Consider the following 6,000-nt stretch of genomic DNA (forward strand, 5'->3'; position numbering starts at 1 on the left):
CGGAAGGGCGCCACAAATGTCTTCATGTAAAATGATACCGGGCCTCCAGTGGTGTACAACATATTTGCTGAGACCCGGCACAAATGAAGAGACTGCTCCCTGTCCTCAAGAGGCTTGTAATCTCACTGGAGACAAGGCATCTGTCTTGTACTTGCTTCTCCAGAATGATTAGACAACCATGTAATGAATAGTGAAATAGTAAAGTGACAATCGATGGGTACTGAAAACATGCAGCATAGAAAATGTGTTTTCAGTTGGGTAGAGCTATCAGGAAAAGCTTCCTGAAGGAGGCTGGGTTTGAACTGCCCTAGGTGAGGGTGAAGTAGGAAAGAGAACAGAAAATTCATTGTCCAGGGGTCTGGAGGCATCTTGAGTCCCAAGGACAGAGATCTCAGTCACAACTCCAGAGGTGGGGAGAACGGGTGTGAAGCAGACAGTCAGCCAGCCAGCCCACATTCTCACTATTGAGAGCTGTGCCGCCGGGGCAGGGGCAGCAGAGAACACAACTGCCTATCTTGCCAGCTTCCAGACAACAGTATGCTCTGGTCTCGTTTGCAGAAGGCCCCTCTCCAACAAACTCCATGCCTTTTCACGCCAAAGAACCCCACGCCCATGCAGAGTGATACAGTGACGTGCAGGCAGACGAGAGTGAAGTGCTGACCAGGCTGACGGTGCCATCTTAGAATGTCATCAGTGAGGCCAGCACCAGTTGGGAGGAGATTGAGGGGAGGGGCAGGCTGGGCACTCCAGTGAGCCAGAGGATCCCAAAGGGATGAGACGGCCTTCACCTCCCAGCCTCCCTACCCCCATTAACACAATCAATTTGGTTTGCAGAACTGTGTAACACTGTTAGAATAACAAACAACACGCCAGGTTTGCCTTCCCATCAGAGCTGAGTGAAGGAGACTAGAAAGACTCATTTTCCCCAAAGTTTGTTTCTTCTCGGTACAGCCACCCCCATAGTTCTAACAAACCTCCTAAATGCTCCAGCATCTAAGTGCTTTCTCACTGTCTCAAGCCCAAATTCCTCAGCTTCCAAAATCTAGCGTTCTCCACCTAATGATCTCATCTCCCATCCCTCCAACCCACACTACTCCATCTAAGACTTGTCCACTCTCTGCTGTAGATGCTCACGTCCACCTTGGGGCCGCTTTCTCGTACTTTTCCACCACCTGAAATACCCTGCTCCCTCCACTCAGAACAATATGGGAGAAACAAAGCAGCGCTGGATTTAGAGGCAGGAAAGCTAGCTTCAAATCATTCGACGAACACTGAGTGCCTGCGTACCCCTGCTATAACGTGGTGGCTTAAAAGAATACAAATTTATTATCTTACGGTTATGGAGGCCAGAAGTCCAAAATCAGTCTCACCAGGCTAAAATCAAGGTGTCAGCAGGGCCGCATTCCTTCCAGAGGCTCTAGGGAGAATTTGCGTCCTTACCTTTTCCAGCTTCTAGAGGCTGCTCATATTCCTGGGCTTATGAACCCACAGCATACCAACTTCTGCTTCCACCGTCACAGCTCCATCTCTGATGCTGACCCTCCTACCTCCCTCTTATAAAGACCCTTGTGATAACATTGGATTCGCCAGGATAATCTCCCCCTCTCAAGACCCAAGGTAACCTATTCCCAGATGCTGGGGTTTAGAACGTGGAGGACCATTATTCAGCTCACCACAGTGCCATACACACACCATATGCATACACACATATACCTCTTACAAATCAATAAGAAAATGATCTGATTGTTTTAAATGAGTAAAAGATATGAACAGATGCTTCACCAAAGAAGATACACAACATGGCAAATAAGTACACAAAAAGATGCTCAACATCATTATTCATTAGGGAAATGCAAACTAAAACCACAATGATATTCTACTGCATACCCACTAGAATGGTTAAAAGACTAATCAGTGTTGGCAAGGATGCAGAGCAAATGTAACTCTCGCACATTACCGGTGGGAATACAAATTGGTACAGCCACTTTTTAAAAAGTTTAGCAGTTCTTTATAAAGTCAAACATGTGCTTACCATATGATCTAGCAGGCCTGCTCCTAGGCGTATATACAAGAGAAATGAAAACATATTTCCAAACAAAGATTTGTACAAGAATGTTCCAGAAGCTTCATTCCTAGTAGCCAAAAACTGGAAACAACCCAAATGTCCTTCAATTGGTGAATAGATAAACAAACTGTGGTATATCCAGACAATGGAATACTATTCAGTAATTTTTTAAAAAAAGAACAAATTACTGATACACACAACAACATGGGTTAATTTCACATGCATTATGCTAAGTGAAAGAATCCAGATACAAAAGATATATGCTGTATAATTCTTTTATAGGAAATCCTAGAAAAGGCAAAACTACAGTAAGAGAAAGCAGATCAGTGGATGCCAGGGGCCAGGGAGGGGGCTGCTAGGGACTAGGTGTAAAGGGGCATAAGCAAACTTTTGGGGATGATAGAAAAGTTCTATATCTTGATTGCTGTAGTGGTTGCATATCTCCATACATTTATCAAAACTCACTGAACTATTCACTTAAAATTGGGGAATTTTAGCACGTGTAAATTAGACCTCAATAAAGCTGATTTTAAGAATCAATTGCATGAGGAAAGAAAAATCGGAGAACAGAAATGGAGAAAGATAAATGCGTCCAAGTAGCAGCTGAATGAACTAGGGAAAGGCACGGCCTAGAGAAGGACACGGTGATTCAGGGCTGGAAGAGCCACCACCGAGGAGGAGAGGGTGTGTTTGCCTCAATGTTCACAGAGGAAGGGTGACAGATACCAGAAACGCACCTTTTTCTTTCACAAGTAAGAGGCAGAAAAGAAGAAAGAAAGAAAAAGAAAGCTAAGGACCAGGCGGATAAATAAACAATAGAATGCAAGTGTCTAAAAGACCCACAACGTCCAAGAGCGGGTAAAACATCTGCAGGAATTCTTAAAGCATTATCCGTGCATAAAGATGAAGCTCCAGTCATTCTGTCAAACCTCGTAAATACCTGTGAACTAAGAGGGGAACAGATGGACAGAAAGTAGATTAGCATTTGCCAGGGGCTGGGGGCTTGGGGAGGTTGGGAAGGGTACAAGGTTTCCTTATGGGGTCATGAAAATGTGCCAACACTGATTGTGGTAACAGTGGCACAAGTCCACAAATATGCTAAAAGTCACTGAATTGTACACTTTAAATGGGTGAATTATATGGTGTCTGAATTCTATCTCAATAAAGCTCTTACCAAAAAAATCAATTGCATGTTTGTGCAATAATGTGAATGTATTTAGTGCCACTACACTATACACCCAAAAATGGTTAAAATGGTAAAATTTATGCTATGTATATTTTACCACAATTAAAATTTAAAAATAAAAACAAAAAATCAATTGCATTCTATACATTGGCAACAAACAATTAGAAAGGAAACTTTTGAAACTAGCATTTGCAATAGCACAAAAACAAAAAAATACCTATGAATAAATCTAATAAAAGATGTACAAGACCTCTATACTAAAAAATATAAAACATTAAACAGTGCTGAAAAAAATTAAAGAATACGTAAATAAATGGAAGAATATTTCATGTTCATGGATTGGAAGACAGTATTTTAAGATGTCAAATCTCCCTAATTTGATGTATAAATTCAATGGAATCCCAATCAGAATCCCAGCATTTTATTTTTAGACATTGACAAGATGATTCCAAAATGTATACAGAAAAATCAAAGAACTAAGAAAAGCCAAGGCAATCTGAAACAGAACAACAAAGCCGGAGGGTTTGCACTCCCAGACATCAAAGCTTATCTTAAAGCTACAGCAACTAACACACTAAGGTATTGGCACACAACAGATTAACAGACCAAGGGAACAAAATAGAGTCCAAAACGGACATAAATGCACGCTCACGCCTGACAGACGACAAAAGAGCCACACAGTTCAGTGGGGAAAGGGTGGCCCTTCAATAACTAGTGCTGGCTCAATTGTACATCCTATGCAAAAAGCAAAACTTGGCTCCCTACCCCACTCTAGATATAAAAATTAATTTGAGATGGATCATAGACCTAAATGTGAAAGAGAAAATAAAATCTTCTAGGATTTAAAAAAACAAAAACAAAAAGGAGACTATCTTCATGACCATGGGCTAGGCAAAGATGTCTTAAACGAGACACACAAAAAAATCACTAACCAAGATTAGGAAGAAAGAAATAAAATTTTCTGTTCGCAGATGACATGATCATCTATGTAGAGAATCTGAAAGAATCAACAAAAAAACTAGGGAGGGGCCGGCCCCGTGGCCGAGTGGTTAAGTTTGTGTGCTCCACTGTGGCGGTCCAGGGTTTCACAGGTTCGGATCCTGGGCGTGGACGTGGCGCCGCTCGTCAGGCCACGTTGAGGCGGCGTCTCATATGCCACAACTAGAAGGACCTGCAACTAAGATATACAACTATGCACCAGGGGGGATTTGGGGAGATAAAGCAGAAAAGGAAAAAAAAAAAGATTGGCCACAGTTGTTAGCTCAGGTGCCAATCTTTAAAAAAAAAAAAAAAACCAGTGGAACTAGAGATTATAGCAACGTTATAGGACACAGGTTTATATACAAAATTCAATCCTATTTACCAGCAGTGGACAAGTGGAATTTGAAATTAAAAACACAATACCAATTTCCATTAACACCCCCAAAAATGAAATACGTTTAAATCTAACAAAATATATACAAGATCTGTATGAGAAAAACTACAAAACTCTAATGAAAGAAATCAAAGAACTAAATAAATGGAGAGATATTTCATGTTCACGGATAGAAAGACTCACTATTGTCAGGATGTCAGTTTTTCCCAATTTGATCTATAGGTTCAATGCAGCCCTAATCTAAAGTCCAGCAAGTTATTTTGTGGATATCAACAAACTGATTCTAAAGTTTATACCGAGAGGCAAAAGACCCAGAATAGCCAACATAATATTGAAAGAGAACAACAAAGTCAGAGGACTGACAGTACCCAACTGCAAGACTTACTATAAGGCGACAGTAATCAAGGCAGGTTGGAGCCAGCCCAGTGGTACAGCGGTTAAGTTCACACGTTCCGCTTCAGTGGCCCAGGGTTCAGCAGCCCAGAACCCAGGTGCGGACATGGCACTGCCTGTCAAGCCATGCTGTGGAAGGCATCCCACGTATAAAGTAGAGGAAGATGGGCATGGATGTTAGCTCAGGGCTAATCTTCCTCAAAGGAAAAAAAAAAAAAGACAAAGTGGTATTGGTGAAATAATTGACAGATAGATCAATGGAACAGAAAAGAGAGACCAGAAACAGACTCACATAAATATAGTCAACGGGTGTTTGACAAAGGAGCAAAGGCAATACATGGAACAAAGATACTCTTTTCAACAAATGATGCTGGAACAACTGAACATCCCAAGCGAAAAAAAATGAATTTAGACATAGATCTTACACCCTTCACAAAAACCAACTCAAAATGAATCACAGACCTAAACGTAAAAGCCAAAACTATAAAACTCCTAGATAGGAGAAAAATCTAGATGACCCTGGGATTGGAAATGACTTTTTAGATACAACACCAAAGGTACAATCCATGAAAGAAAGAATTGATATGCCGGATTTCACTAAAATTAAAAATTTTTGCTCTGAAAAAGACACTGTCAAGAGAATAAAAAGACAAGCCACAGACTGGGAGAAAATATCTTTAAAAGCTATATCTGATAAGGGATTGTTAGCCAAAATACAAAAAGAACTCTTAAAACTCAGCAATAAGAAAACAAGCAATCTGATTAAAAAATGGGCCAAAGACCTTAACAGACACCTCACCAAAAAAGATATACAGATGGCAAATAAGCATATGAAAAGACGGTCCACATCATATGCCATCAGGCAAATGCAAATTAAAACAATGAGATACCAGTACACACGTATTAGAATGACCAAAATCCAGAACACTGACAATAGCTACTGCTAGTGAGGACGTGAAGGAATAGGGACGCTCGTTAATT

Source organism: Equus przewalskii, chromosome 5, assembly GCF_037783145.1.
Source record: "Equus przewalskii isolate Varuska chromosome 5, EquPr2, whole genome shotgun sequence".
Lineage (NCBI taxonomy): Eukaryota > Metazoa > Chordata > Mammalia > Perissodactyla > Equidae > Equus > Equus przewalskii.